Here is a 17,107-nt window from a genome sequence, read left to right on the forward strand (position 1 = left end):
TAAACTGGCGAAAGTTAATAGGTGTGAGCCTGTACATCTGAGAATAGTTAAAAGAAAGCTTGTTAGAAGCCTTATATTTAGGTGTCTTCGTCAGTGGAGGCTTGTAAGTGCTTGCCCGAATTTTCTTCTTTTTCCTCTCTCCAAATTGTTGCGTGTAATGTGGTCGGCTTTAACTTTTCAATTGTGTTTCACTGTACCGAGGAATGGTTCATGCAGCCATTGTCGTGTGCAGGAGACCTATGTATGATCACTGTCATGTGCAACAGACCTATGCATGATTGTCGTGTGCAGGAGACCTATGTATGATTACTGTCATGTGCAATAGACCTATGCATGATTATTGTCGTGTGCAGGAGACCTGTACATGATCACTGTCGTGAGCAGGGATCGGAGTCCATCTCTTGTAGCGTAGTTAGCATCCACCCTCCAGCACCCCTCAGGGCCATCTCTTGTAGCGTAGTTAGCATCCACCCTCCAGCACCCCTCAGGGCCATCTCTTGTAGCGTAGTTAGCATCCACCCTCCAGCACCCCTCAGGGCCATCTCTTGTAGCGTAGTTAGCATCCACCCTCCAGCACCCCTCAGGGCCATCTCTTGTAGCGTAGTTAGCATCCACCCTCCAGCACCCCTCAGGGTCCATCTCTTGTAGCGTAGTTAGCATCCACCCTCCAGCACCCCTCAGGGCCATCTCTTGTAGCGTAGTTAGCATCCACCCTCCAGCACCCCTCAGGGTCCATCTCTTGTAGCGTAGTTAGCATCCACCCTCCAGCACCCCTCAGGGTCCATCTCTTGTAGCGTAGTTAGCATCCACCCTCTAACACCCCTCAGGGCTATCTCTTGTAGCGTAATTAGCATCCACCCTCCAGCACCCCTCAGGGCCATCTCTTGTAGCGTAGTTAGCATCCACCCTCTAACACCCCTCAGGGTCCATCTCTTGTAGCGTAGTTAGCAGCCACCCTCTAACACCCCTCAGGGCCATCTCTTGTAGCGTAGTTAGCATCCACCCTCAAGCACCCCTCAGGGTCCATCTCTTGTAGCGTAGTTAGCATCCATCCTCTAACACCCCTCAGGGCCATCTCTTGTAGCGTAGTTAGCATCCACCCTCCAGCACCCCTCAGGGTCCATCTCTTGTAGCGTAGTTAGCATCCACCCTCTAACACCCCTCAGGGCCATCTCTTGTAGCGTAGTTAGCATCCACCCTCCAGCACCCCTCAGGGTCCATCTCTTGTAGCGCAGTAAGCATCCACCCTCTAACACCCCTCAGGGCCATCTCTTGTAGCATAGTTATCCACCCTCCAGCACCCCTCAGGGTCCATCTCTTGTAGCGTAGTTAGCATCCACCCTCAGCACCCCTCAGGGTCCATCTCTTGTAGCGTAGTTAGCATCCACCCTCTAACACCCCTCAGGGCCATCTCTTGTAGCATAGTTATCCACCCTCCAGCACCCCTCAGGGCCATCTCTTGTAGCATAGTTATCCACCCTCCAGCACCCCTCAGGGTCCATCTCTTGTAGCGTAGTTAGCATCCACCCTCAGCACCCCTCAGGGCCATCTCTTGTAGCGTAGTTAGCATCCACCCTCCAGCACCCCTCAGGGTTCATCTTTTGTAGCGTAGTTAGCATCCACCCTCTAACACCCCTCAGGGCCATCTCTTGTAGTGTAGTTAGCATCCACCCTCAGCACCCCTCAGGGTCCATCTCTTGTAGCGTAGTTAGCATCCACCCTCTAACACCCCTCAGGGCCATCTCTTGTAGCGTAGTTAGCATCCACCCTCCAGCACCCCTCAGGGCCATCTCTTGTAGCGTAGTTAGCATCCACCCTCCAACACCCCTCAGGGTCCATCTCTTGTAGCGCAGTAAGCATCCACCCTCTAACACCCCTCAGGGCCATCTCTTGTAGCGTAGTTATCCACCCTCCAGTACCCCTCAGGGTCCATCTCTTGTAGCGTAGTTAGCATCCACCCTCCAGCACCCCTCAGGGTCCATCTCTTGTAGCGTAGTTAGCATCCACCCTCTAACACCCCTCAGGGCCATCTCTTGTAGCGTAGTTAGCATCCACCCTCCAGCACCCCTCAGGGTTCATCTCTTGTAGCGTAGTTAGCATCCACCCTCTAACACCCCTCAGGGCCATCTCTTGTAGCGTAGTTAGCATCCACCCTCCAGCACCCCTCAGGGTCCATCTCTTGTAGCGTAGTTAGCATCCACCCTCTAACACCCCTCAGGGCCATCTCTTGTAGCATAGTTAGCATCCACCCTCCAGCACCCCTCAGGGTGCATCTCTTGTACCGTAGTTAGCATCCACCCTCTAACACCCCTCAGGGCCATCTCTTGTAGCGTAGTTAGCATCCACCCTCAAGCACCCCTCAGGGTCCATCTCTTGTAGCGTAGTTAGCATCCACCCTCTAACACCCCTCAGGGTCCATCTCTTGTAGCGTAGTTAGCATACACCCTCCAGCACCCCTCAGGGTCCATCTCTTGTAGCATAGTTAGCATCCACCCTCTAACACCCCTCAGGGTCCATCTCTTGTAGCGTAGTTAGCATCCACCCTCCAGCACCCCTCAGGGTCCATCTCTTGTAGCGTAGTTAGCATCCACCCTCCAGCACCCCTCAGGGTCCATCTCTTGTAGCGTAGTTAGCATCCACCTTCTAACACCCCTCAGGGTCCAGCTCTTGTAGCGTAGTTAGCATCCACCCTCCAGCACCCCTCAGGGTCCATCTCTTGTAGCGTAGTTAGCATTCACCCTCTAACACCCCTCAGGGTCCATCTCTTGTAGCGTAGTTAGCATCCACCCTCCAGCACCCCTCAGGTTCCATCTCTTGTAGCGTAGTTAGCATCCACCCTCTAACACCCTTCAGGGTCCATCTCTTGTAGCGTCGTTAGCATCCACCCTCCAGCACCCCTCAGGGTCCATCTCTTGTAGCGTAGTTAGCATCCACCCTCCAGCACCCCTCAGGGTCCATCTCTTGTAGCGTAGTTACCATCCACCCTCTAACACCCCTCAGGGCCATCTCTTGTTGCGTAGTTAGCATCCACTCTCCAGCACCCCTCAGGGCCATCTCTTGTAGCGCAGTAAGCATCCACCCTCCAGCACCCATCAGGGTCCTTCTCTTGTAGCGCAGTAAGCATCCACCCTCCAGCACCCCTCAGGGTCCAGCTCTTGTAGCGTAGTTAGCATCCACCCTCGAGCACCCCTCAGGGTCCATCTCTTGTAGCGTAGTTAGCATTCACCCTCTAACACCCCTCAGGGTCCATCTCTTGTAGCGTAGTTAGCATCCACCCTCCAGCACCCCTCAGGGTCCATCTCTTGTAGCGTAGTTAGCATCCACCCTCTAACACCCTTCAGGGTCCATCTCTTGTAGCGTCGTTAGCATCCACCCTCCAGCACCCCTCAGGGTCCATCTCTTGTAGCGTAGTTAGCATCCACCCTCCAGCACCCCTCAGGGTCCATCTCTTGTAGCGTAGTTAGCATCCACCCTCTAACACCCCTCAGGGCTATCTCTTGTAGCGTAGTTAGCATCCACCCTCCAGCACCCCTCAGGGCCCATCTCTTGTAGCGTAGTTAGCATCCACCCTCCAGCACCCCTCAGGGTCCATCTCTTGTAGCGCAGTAAGCATCCACCCTCCAGCACCCCTCAGGGTCCATCTCTTGTAGCGCAGTAAGCATCCACCCTCCAGCACCCCTCAGGGTCCATCTCTTGTAGCGCAGTAAGCATCCACCCTCCAGCACCCCTCAGGGTCCATCTCTTGTAGCGCAGTAAGCATCCACCCTCCAGCACCCCTCAGGGTCCATCTCTTGTAGCGCAGTAAGCATCCACCCTCCAGCACCCCTCAGGGTCCATCTCTTGTAGCCCAGTAAGCATCCACCCTCCCTCATCACCCCTCTAACCGCGTTCCCACTCTTACTGAAATACTTAATTTTGTTTAGGTACAGGCTCACATAAATACAATTATCATACATAGTGACATGTTTAACAATTCGCAAACGGCGAAATTATTTGCAAACATTATCTCTTAGTCCACAGCAGGATTCGAACCTGCAAACTCGGCATCAAAGTACAGAGTAAAAATGTGTAAATTACCCAGGATAATCCAATTCATCAAAGTGACTTATTTCCACTGGGATTCTTAATGATATCCTCATTACTCTACTGAAGTCTCCCAGCTCAGGCTGACAGATTTCAACACCTTGTATGAACCTCATCCTGCGTGGTGGAATCTGACAGGTAAACAGATAGGTTTCACTTCCCTTGTGTAATTATCATGCAAAATAGGGTAACAGCACACTGAAGTTTCCAGTTTTGTTTAATAAAAAAATCACTTATAATGGAGCTTGCACACACATTACAATATATAATATTGTGAAACCACGACTCCACAATACAACAGAACCTCCGTCTGTTGTTTTAAAACCTATCTCTCGTTGCGTGTTTCTCGGTGACGGGAAGTTCTTATAGGGAGCCGCCTGTCACTTGTTTACCTCTCCTTGAGCCATAGCTCAACACCGTGTTGTAACCAGTGTCGGTTGTTTGCTTGTTTTAATGAAAAAAATGTTATATGAGGTGTGATATGTGGTTAGCGGGGTAAATGGACGAGGCTGCTCTTATCGTGGGTACCTCCGAGTTTACATGCAAAATGCTGCTGCCAGATGGTGGCAGCCGACGCTAAGCCAGTCAGTATGTTGCTTGGTTATACAAGACAGTCCCAGGAAGTAAACACAACCTCCTTCAATTTTTTCTCTCTCATATATATATACATCTATATGTATATGTGTATGTGTGTCGTGCCGAACAGATAGAAACTTGTGATTTTGGCTTAAATAGCAACGCTCTTCTTGCCGAATAAGGCAAGCGAAAATTTATGTATGCAGTAATTTCGCAAAAATCATTCTGATCCTAGCGAAAAAAATATATTTCATTGTGTTTGTTAAATTATTCAATTAGTGTAAACTTATCTAAAATATATTTAGTTGGATTAGACTAATTTAAATTGAGCTTGTTATAATAAAGTTGGGTAAGTTTCCTAAGGCTCTTTTGGTATAAAATTATTAATTTTTACATTAACATTATTGAAAAAAATCTGAAAACGTATAAGAGAAAACTCATTTTAAATGAGTTCTTGCTAATTGACCAGTTTTACCTATTCAGCAAGATTATATATATATATATATATATATATATATATATTTATATATATTATATATATATATATATATATATATATATATATATATATATATATATATATGTCGTGCCGAATAGGCAGAATTTGCGATCTTGGCTTAAATAGAAACGTTCATCTTGCCATATAGGACAAGTAAAAATTTGTGTATGCAATAATTACGTCAAAATCATTCTGAACCTAACGAAAAAAATATATTTCACTGTGTTTGTTTAGTATTAAATTACTGTAAACAAATTTAAAATATATTTAGTTGGGTTAGGCTAAAATAAACTGCTATTGTTATAATAAGGTTAGGTAAGTTTTCTAAGATTCTTTTGGTGCAAAATTAAAAATTTTTACATTAACATTAATGAAAAAAATATATCTTTAAAGGTATAAGAGAAAATTTTAGAAAACACTTAATTTTAAATGAGTTCTTGCTAATTGACCAGTTTTACATATTCGGCACATTATATATATATATATATATATATATATATATATATATATATATATATATATATATATATATATATATATATATATATATATATATATATATATATGTCGTGCCGAATAGGCAGAACTTGCGATCTTGGCTTAAATAGCAACGTTCATCTTGCCATATAGGACAAGTGAAAATTTGTGTATGCAATAATTACGTCAAAATCATTCTGAACCTAACGAAAAAAATATATTTCACTGTGTTTGGTTAGTATTAAATTATTGTAAACAAATCTAAAATATATTTAGTTGGGTTAGGGTAAAATAAATTGCTCTTGGTATAATAAAGTTAGGTAAGTTTTCTAAGATTCTTTTGGTGCAAAATTAAAAATTTTTACATTAACATTAATGAAAAAATATATCTTTAAACGCATAAGAGAAAATTTCAGGAAGGACTTAATTTTAAATGAGTTCTTGCTAATTGACCAGTTTCACATATTCGGCACATTATATATATATATATATATATATATATATATATATATATATATATATAAATAAATATATATATATATATATCAATAAATGTAGGTAGTAGGTTGGTAGACAGCAACCGCCCAGGGAGGTACTACCATCCTGCCAAATGAGTGTAAAACGAAAGCCTGTAATTGTTTTACATGATGGTAGGATTGCTGGTGTCCTTTTTTCTGTCTCATAAACATGCAAGATTTCAGGTACGTCTTGCTACTTCTGCTTACATTTAGGTCACACTACACATGTACACGCATATATATACACACAACCCTCTGGGTTTTCTGCTATTTTCTTTCTAGTTCTTGTTCTTGTTTATTTCCTCTTATCTCCATGGGGAAGTGGAACAGAATTCTTCCTCCGTAAGCCATGCGTGTTGTAAGAGGCGACTAAAATGCCGGGAGCAAGGGGCTAGTAATCTCTTCTCCTGTATAAATTACTAAATTTAAAAAGAGAAACTTTTGTTTTTCTTTTTGGGCCACCCTGCCTCGGTGGGATACGGCCGGTTTGTTGAAAGAAGAAGAAGAAGATATATATACACATATATATATATATTATATATATATATATATACATATATATATATTATATATATATATATATATATATATACATTCAGCAAACCGTCCATATCCCACAGAGGCAGGGTAACAGAAAAAGAGAAATTTAATTTTTTTAATTTAGCAATGTATACAGAAGAAGAGGTTACTATCCCCTTGCTCCCGGTAATTTAGTCGCCTCTTACGACACTCATGGCTTGCAGAGGAATAGCAAAAAAAAAAAAAAACAAAGATCAGCAGAAGGCATATGTAATCTCTGTGTAAGCTTTCACTTTTTACAGTTCCTTGATATTGAGAAATCACGAAAGCTCATCACTATTTTCTCACAGTGGTTGCTCTTCATATTGTGATATCACCTCTTTACTGTGATCTTATTGCATATATATATATATATATATATATATATATATATATATATATATATATATATATATATATATATATATATATATATATAGTTGAAAGACGTGAATGCTCAGGTGTTGGTAAGATGTGTGGGGTTAAAAGATAAAGAATTTAACACAAAGTGAGGGCTGTCACAGTTGCTCTTTGCTGATGACACTGTGCTTTTGGGAGATTCTGAAGAGAAGTTGCAGAGGTTGATGGATGAGTCTGGTAGGGTATGTAAAAGAATAATGAAAGTGAATATAGGAAAGAGTAAGGCAATGAGGATAACAAAAAAATAATCAACGAAATATTGGATATCAGATTGAAGGGAGAGAGTATGGAGAAGGTGAATGTATTCTGATATTTAGGAGTAGGCGTGTCAGTAGATGGGTCTATGATGGATGAGGTAAATCACAGAATTGATGAGGGGAGAAAAGTGAGAGGTGCACTTCGGAGTCTGTGGAAACAAAGAACTTTGTCCATGGAAGCAAAGAGGGGAATGTATGAGAGTATTGTTATACCAAAGCTCTTATATGGATGTGAAGCATGGGTGATGAATGTTGCAACAAGGAGAAGGCTGGAGGCAGTGGAGATGTCAAGTCTGAGGGCAATGTGTGGTGTGAATATAATGCAGAGAATTCGTAGTTTGGAAATTAGGAGGAGGTGCGGGATTACCAAAACTATTATCCAGAGGGCTGAGGATGGGTTGTTGTGGTGGCTCGGACATGTAAAGAGGATGGAACAAAATAGAATGACTTCGAGAGTGTGTAAATATATAGTGGAAGGAAGACGGGGTAGGGGTCGGCCTAGGAAAAGTTGGAGGGAGGGGGTAAAGGTTTTGTGTGCGAGGGGCTTGGACTTCCAGCAAGCATACGGGAGCGTGATTGATAGGAGTGAATGGAGACTTGAAGTGCTGTTGGAGTGTGAGCAAGGTAATATTTATGAGGGGATTCAGGAAAACTGGCAGGCCGGACTTGAGTCCTGGAGATGGGAAGTAAGTGTCTGCAATCTGAAGGAGTGGTGTCAATGTTGCAGTTTTATAACTGTAGTGTAAGCGCGCCTCTGCCAAGACAGTGATGGAGTGAATGATGGTGAAAGTTTTCCTCTTTCGGGACACCCTACCTTAGTGGAAGACGACCGATGTGCTGATAAATAATAATAAATAGTGTTGAAAGATTTCCTTTTGCTATGTCTATATTTGAAGCCACATGTCAGGAAGGGTTAATGCCCTCGGAGACTGTGGCCGTCAATGGAACTGTAGAGGAAATTCCAAGCGTTAGACTAGTAGAATAAGGAGGAAAGTTGGGTTTTCGGTAGCCAATACAAACTACAAAAGTTTACTTCATGCAGACAGCAAACCTGTGTGGATCACTGATCAGAGGCAGCGGTGATGACTTGATGCTGTGTCAGTCATTGTCCTGTCACTCTCCAGTCACTCTGTCAACATGCAACCTAACAAATATGAAGAACTAACAAATTTGAAGAACTAACAAATTTGAAGAACTAACAAACTATAAGTAGTAACAAATTATAAAAACTAACAAGTTTGAAGAACTAACAAACCTGAAGAACTAACATACTATAAGAACTGCCAAACTATAAGAACTAACAAGCTTGAAGAACTAACAAACCAAAAGAACTAACAAATTTGAGGAACTCTCGAACTTGAAGAACTAACAAACTATAAGAATTAACAAGCTTGAAGAACTAACAAACCTAAAGAACTAACAAATTTGAACTAACAAACTATAAGAACTAACAAACTACAAGAACTAACAAACTATAAGGACTAACAAAGTTGAAGAATTAACAAACTATAAGAACTAACAAACTTAAAGAACTAACAAACTATAAGAATTAACAAGCTTGAAGAACTAACAAACCTAAAGAACTAACAAATTTGAACTAACAAACTATAAGAACTAACAAACTACAAGAACTAACAAACTATAAGGACTAACAAAGTTGAAGAATTAACAAACTATAAGAACTAACAAACTTAAAGAACTAACAAACTATAAGAACTAACAAACCTAAAGAACTAACAAATTATAAGAACAAACGTGAAGAAATAACAAGCTATTAAGAACAAACCTGAAGAACTAACAAATTTGTTGAACTAACAAACAACGTTCCTAAGATTCGTTGCGAGAAACAATATATAACAAGAGGACAATATTTAGAGATACTCTGACCTTATCTAGAAATTAAAGGTCATAAAAGAAGGTTAATTAGGATTATAGTGATGACAAGGAATGATAACATTACACCCGCAGCAGAATCTACACTAAATAACAGCATAAACACAACCTACGTACAACATGGAAGGAGATTTAGGTTACATAAATCTTGAAGATAACAACAACAATAATAGAAGGCAGTTTACTACAGATAGTTTATATTCTTTATGGAATTGGAAACTCTCAGAAATTTACCACATACATAAAAGGATTTGAAAGGGATTGAGAGGGAAGGTGAGAGAGAGAGAGAGAGAGGGAAGGTGAGAGGGACAGGGACAGGGAGAGAGAGAGAGAGAGAGAGAGAGAGAGAGAGAGAGAGAGAGAGAGAGAGAGAGAGAGAGAGAGAGAGAGAGAGAGAGAGAGAGAGAGAGAGAGAGAGAAAGAGAGAGTACTCTGAGGATACCTGAACAGGATTTCCAGTTACAATCTCTATGAGGGATTGTTTACTATCATTTTGACTCAGTACTGTCGACAGTATTTGGATCGTTGACGCAGGAGTGAAACATTGAGAGGAGGATACAACAATGCTTTCGAAAAACAGCCTTCAACATTTTTTGATAGGTATATATGGATGAACGACACTGGGCACTACTACGACTACTACTGCTGCTACTACTACTACTGCTGCTGTTACTACTACTACTGCTGCTGCTATTACTACTACTACTACTGGCTGTTACTACTACTACTACTGCTGCTTTTACTACTACTACTGCTGCTGCTACTACTACTACTACTACTACTACTACTGCTACTACTACTACTGCTGCTGCTGCTGCTGCTGCTGCTGCTACTACTACTACTACTGCTGCTACTACTGCTACGACTACTACTGCTGCTACTATTAGTACTACTGCTGCTACTACTACTATTAGTACTGCTGCTACTACTACTCTTTCTACTACTGCTACTACTATTACTACTACTGCTACTACTACTATTACTACTACTGCTGCTACTACTACTACTACTGCTACTTCTACTACTACTAGTTACTACTACTGCTACTACTGCTACTTCTACTACTACTAGTTACTACTACTGCTACTACTACTGCTACTATTACTACTACTACTACTAGTACAGCTACTACTACTGCTACTACTACTACTACTGCTATTACTACTACTGCTGCTACTACTGCTGCTACTACTACTACTGCTACTGCTACTACTACTACCACCACCACTACTGCTACTACCACCACCACTACTACTGCTACTACTACTGCTGCTACTACTGCTACTGCTACTACTACTGCTACTGCTACTACCACCACCACACTACTGCTACTACTACCTCCACTACTGCTACTACTTCTACTCCTACTACTACTACTTTAAATTCTGCGCACCAGGTAGGTCGTGGTTAATCGGATATCTTGTGTAATTCCTGAACTACCGCCAGGATGTCGCTGGAAGCTGCCAGGACAATACTGTGACCAGCAGAATGCTCCATCAGTAAAAATGTTAGTCCAGTTAATTTTTTAAGGAATGAAATAATTTATTTTGACAGAAGCAACGTTAGCTATTCAAGTATCACAATTCTGTAAGAGAAGCACTTACCCAGACTCCTGTTATGCTACCAGTGTTTCTTGAAGAATAAGACACCTATGCAACATTTGGGACTCCCAAATGTGGCACAAATATCTCATTCTTCAACTCGTCTGTCGGTTTTCAAAACCGTTTTCATCACATTGTTCCTCTCAATTGCGTTTCTATTTTATGTTTGAATATATCAAATTTATCATTCTGAAGGTGTGTATGAGGTTGTCTCGTAGTCTTTCCTCTCAGAGTCAAAACAGGCTGCACGATTCACATTTTCTCATTATTTATTAACGATTTAATGTCTGTTTCTCTTCTTCGCACTCTCTCAAGTTTATCAGTAGTCTCAAACCTTTTAGTATAAAAGGGCCAATTTGAAAAGTCAAATTTAAAGGAGGGCCGAATTTTGCAATTTTTCTAATTTTTATGAATAAACAATAATACTTTGTAACTGTTAACAATGTGCAGTGTGGAACCTACATAAAAGTGAATTCATAATGTCATGTGAGAGCCGCATCCATTTGCTATATGGGCGGCGGGTTGGGGACCCCTGGCATAGGTAACAATCAGTGAACCACAACTGGACGCCACATACAGGATGGGGTCTGGCAAGACCGTACATTATTAATACTGTTTCGAGTGTCTGTGCTCAGAATGTTTTGCTGGCCGGGTGGCTTACGCACTGACCCGAAGTTTTTTTTTTACTACTCTACTCACTCGCCACGGGTTTAAGCCCCACCCGTTCCGTGGTTTTCTTGCTATAAGCACGGTATTTTTCGGCTTTGTAGCTCGCTGCGCTGCAAGACATTAGTATAGTTTGGGTCAGAGTTTTTCAAACTTTTTGAAGACACGTTATCTTTTGGTTAAACAAATTACTTCAGCTTTATCCATGAGAAAAATGAACAACTGAACCCTCTCATTAGCAACCAAGATAATAATACATACATCTTTATAAAAGTTTTGCTTAATTATTGTATAATTAAGCAAAGAAATTATTAATGTGAAGGACCTGGGTGTGGCAATGTCCGAAGATCTCACCTTCAAGGACCACAACAATGCCACTATCACATCTGCTAGGAAACTGATAGGATGGATAATGAGAACATTCAAGACAAGAGATGCTAAGCCAATGATGATCCTTTTTAAATCACTTGTTCTCTCTAGGCTTGAATACTGCTGTACATTAACATCCCCATTCAGGGCAGGTGAAATTGCAGATCTAGAGACTGTACAGAGATCCTTTACTGCATGTATAAGTTCCATCAAACACCTTAACTACTGGGAACGCCTGGAAGCACTTGACTTGTGCTCACTGGAGCGCAGGCGAGAGAGATGTATCATAATATACATCTGAAAGATTCTGGAGGGACTGGTTCCTAATCTGCACACAGCAATCACTCCCTACGAAAGCAAAAGACTTGGAAGGCGATGCAACATACCCCCAGTGAAAAGTAGAGGCGTCACTGGTACACTAAGAGAAAACACAGTAAGTGTCCGGGGCCCAAAACTGTTCAACAGCCTCCTACCAGCCATAAGGAGAATTACCAATAGACCCCTGGTTGTCTTCAAGAGGGAGCTGGACAGATACCTAAGGTCGGTGCCGGATCAGCCGGGCTGTGATTCATACGTTGGACTACGTGCAGCCAGCAGTAACAGCCTCGTTGATCAAGCCCTGATCCATCGGTCGTGGACCGGGCCGCGAGGGCGTTGATCCCCGGTATGCTCTACAGGTTGACTCCAGGTAGGAAACAGATACATTATATGTAGCTGCTCACATTTTTATAGCCTAATCAAAAATCATCGTTCAGTATGCTTAATTACATGGAATGTAAGACGAGACATTTTAACTGTGTTTATTAATACCCACTAACATGCTCATAGTTCTGGAGAGCCAAGAAAACCAAGCCTAGGAACACAGACTTGTAACCTGATAAACCAGGACGAGCGGTGTTTGATCACAAGCTGTGTGTTTACAAGGGACGCTCCTGTTTCTTGTTATGAATGCATGGACGCAACACATAACAAATCTCTCTAGTCAGGTCTCCCCTCTAAGGAGGTGCTTAGAGGTCGGTGAGGGGGTTCTAGATACAAGGAACTGAACCTGACCTCTCGTTTAAATCAACCCTCATTGCTTCCCATTCCCCCAGGCGCTGTCTGACCCCTAATTTGTTTAGTGCTTTCAAGGGTGGCAGGATGGGAACATGACTAGTAACAATGGTGGCAGGATCGGAACATAACTAGTAACAATGGTGGCAGGATGGGAACATGACTAGTAACAATGGTGGCAGGATGGGAACATAACTAGTAACAATGGTGGCAGGATGGGAACATGACTAGTAACAATGGTGGCAGGATGGGAACATAACTAGTAACAATGGTGGCAGGATGGGAACATGACTAGTAACAATGGTGGCAGGATGGGAACATGACTAGTAACAATGGTGGCAGGATGGGAACATAACTAGTAACAATGGTGGCAGGATGGGAACATGACTAGTAACAATGGTGGCAGGATGGGAACATAACTAGTAACAATGGTGGCAGGATGGGAACATAGCTAGTAACAATGGTGGCAGGATGGGAACATGACTAGTAACAACAAGGGTGGCAGGATGGGAACATAACTAGTAACAATGGTGGCAGGATGGGAACATGACTAGTAACAATGGTGGCAGGATGGGAACATAACTAGTAACAATGGTGGCAGGATGGGAACATGACTAGTAACAAGGGTGGCAGGATGGGAACATAGCTAGTAACAATGGTGGCAGGATGGAAACATGACTAGTAACAACAAGGGTGGCAGGATGGGAACATAACTAGTAACAATGGTGGCAGGATGGGAACATGACTAGTAACAATGGTGGCAGGATGGGAACATAACTAGTAACAATGGTGGCAGGATGGGAACATGACTAGTAACAACAAGGGTGGCAGGATGGGAACATGACTAGTAACAACAAAGGTGGCAGGATGGGAACATGACTAGTAACAACAAGGGTGGCAGGATGGGAACATGACTAGTAACAACAAGGGTGGTAGGATGGGAACATAACTAGTAACAATGGTGGCAGGGTGGGAACATGACTAGTAACAACAAAGGTGGCAGGATGGGAACATGACTAGTAACAACAAAGGTGGCAGGATGGGAACATGACTAGTAACAATAAGGGTGGCAGGATGGGAACATGACTAGTAACAATAAGGGTGGCAGGATGGGAACATGACTAGTAACAACAAAGGTGGCAGGATGGGAACATGACTAGTAACAATAAGGGTGGCAGGATGGGAACATGACTAGTAACAATAAGGGTGGCAGGATGGGAACATGACTAGTAACAACAAGGGTGGCAGGATGAGAACATGACTAGTAACAACAAGGAAGGCAGGATGGGAACATGACTAGTAACAACAAGGGTGGCAGGAAGGGAACATGACTAGTAACAACAAGGGTGGCAGGATTGGAACATGACTAGTAACAACAAAGGTGGCAGGATGGGAACATGACTAGTAACAACAAGGGTGGCAGGAAGGGAACATGACTAGTAACAACAAGGGTGGCAGGATGGGAACATGACTAGTAACAACAAGGGTGGCAGGATGGGAACATGACTAGTAACAACAAGGGTGGCAGGATGGGAACATGACTAGTAACATCAAGGGTGGCAGGATGGGAACATGACTAGTAACAACAAGGGTGGCAGGATGGGAACATGACTAGTAACAACAAGGGTTGCAGGATGGGAACATGACTAGTAACAACAAGGGTGGCAGGATGGGAACATGACTAGTAACAACAAGGGTGGCAGGAAGGGAACATGACTAGTAACAACAAGGGTGGCAGGATTGGAACATGACTAGTAACAACAAAGGTGGCAGGATGGGAACATGACTAGTAACAACAAGGGTGGCAGGAAGGGAACATGACTAGTAACAACAAGGGTGGCAGGATTGGAACATGACTAGTAACAACAAAGGTGGCAGGATGGGAACATGACTAGTAACATCAAGGGTGGCAGGATGGGAACATGACTAGTAACAACAAGGGTGGCAGGATGGGAACATGACTAGTAACAATGGTGGCAGGATGGGAACATAACTAGTAACAATGGTGGCAGGATGGGAACATGACTAGTAACAAGGGTGGCAGGATGGGAACATAGCTAGTAACAATGGTGGCAGGATGGAAACATGACTAGTAACAACAAGGGTGGCAGGATGGGAACATAACTAGTAACAATGGTGGCAGGATGGGAACATGACTAGTAACAATGGTGGCAGGATGGGAACATAACTAGTAACAATGGTGGCAGGATGGGAACATGACTAGTAACAACAAGGGTGGCAGGATGGGAACATGACTAGTAACAACAAAGGTGGCAGGATGGGAACATGACTAGTAACAACAAGGGTGGCAGGATGGGAACATGACTAGTAACAACAAGGGTGGTAGGATGGGAACATAACTAGTAACAATGGTGGCAGGGTGGGAACATGACTAGTAACAACAAAGGTGGCAGGATGGGAACATGACTAGTAACAACAAAGGTGGCAGGATGGGAACATGACTAGTAACAATAAGGGTGGCAGGATGGGAACATGACTAGTAACAATAAGGGTGGCAGGATGGGAACATGACTAGTAACAACAAAGGTGGCAGGATGGGAACATGACTAGTAACAATAAGGGTGGCAGGATGGGAACATGACTAGTAACAATAAGGGTGGCAGGATGGGAACATGACTAGTAACAACAAGGGTGGCAGGATGAGAACATGACTAGTAACAACAAGGAAGGCAGGATGGGAACATGACTAGTAACAACAAGGGTGGCAGGAAGGGAACATGACTAGTAACAACAAGGGTGGCAGGATTGGAACATGACTAGTAACAACAAAGGTGGCAGGATGGGAACATGACTAGTAACAACAAGGGTGGCAGGAAGGGAACATGACTAGTAACAACAAGGGTGGCAGGATGGGAACATGACTAGTAACAACAAGGGTGGCAGGATGGGAACATGACTAGTAACAACAAGGGTGGCAGGATGGGAACATGACTAGTAACATCAAGGGTGGCAGGATGGGAACATGACTAGTAACAACAAGGGTGGCAGGATGGGAACATGACTAGTAACAACAAGGGTTGCAGGATGGGAACATGACTAGTAACAACAAGGGTGGCAGGATGGGAACATGACTAGTAACAACAAGGGTGGCAGGAAGGGAACATGACTAGTAACAACAAGGGTGGCAGGATTGGAACATGACTAGTAACAACAAAGGTGGCAGGATGGGAACATGACTAGTAACAACAAGGGTGGCAGGAAGGGAACATGACTAGTAACAACAAGGGTGGCAGGATTGGAACATGACTAGTAACAACAAAGGTGGCAGGATGGGAACATGACTAGTAACATCAAGGGTGGCAGGATGGGAACATGACTAGTAACAACAAGGGTGGCAGGATGGGAACATGACTAGTAACAAGGGTGGCAGGATGGGAACATGACTAGTAACAACAAGGGTGGCAGGATGGGAACATGACTAGTAACAACAAGGGTGGCAGGATGGGAACATGACTAGTAACAACAAGGGTGGCAGGATGGGAACATGACTAGTAACAACAAGGGTGGCAGGATGGGAACATGACTAGTAACAACAAGGGTGGCAGGATGGGAACATGACTAGTAACAACAAGGGTGGCAGGATGGGAATATGACTAGTAACAACAAGGGTGGCAGGATGGGAACATGACTAGTAACAACAAGGGTTGCAGGATGGGAACATGACTAGTAACAAGGGTGGCAGGATGGGAACATGACTAGTAACAACAAGGGTGGCAGGATGGGAACATGACTAGTAACAACAAGGGTGGCAGGATGGGAACATGACTAGTAACATCAAGGGTGGCAGGATGGGAACATGACTAGTAACAACAAGGGTGGCAGGATGGGAACATGACTAGTAACAACAAGGGTTGCAGGATGGGAACATGACTAGTAACAACAAGGGTGGCAGGATGGGAACATGACTAGTAACAACAAGGGTGGCAGGAAGGGAACATGACTAGTAACAACAAGGGTGGCAGGATTGGAACATGACTAGTAACAACAAAGGTGGCAGGATGGGAACATGACTAGTAACAACAAGGGTGGCAGGAAGGGAACATGACTAGTAACAACAAGGGTGGCAGGATTGGAACATGACTAGTAACAACAAAGGTGGCAGGATGGGAACATGAC

The 17,107-nt window shown here is 43.3% G+C and overlaps 1 protein-coding gene across 5 annotated transcripts in view; it reads left to right on the forward strand.

Moving 5' to 3' along the window:
• LOC128692507 (cyclic nucleotide-gated channel alpha-3) overlaps nt 1-17,107 on the forward strand; it is a 1,073,829-nt gene that overhangs the window by 889,682 nt on the left and 167,040 nt on the right. The gene's annotated exons all lie outside the window — the stretch shown is intronic.

The sequence above is a fragment of the Cherax quadricarinatus genome, chromosome 30, assembly GCF_038502225.1.
Source record: "Cherax quadricarinatus isolate ZL_2023a chromosome 30, ASM3850222v1, whole genome shotgun sequence".
In the NCBI taxonomy this organism is placed as follows: Eukaryota; Metazoa; Arthropoda; class Malacostraca; order Decapoda; family Parastacidae; genus Cherax; species Cherax quadricarinatus.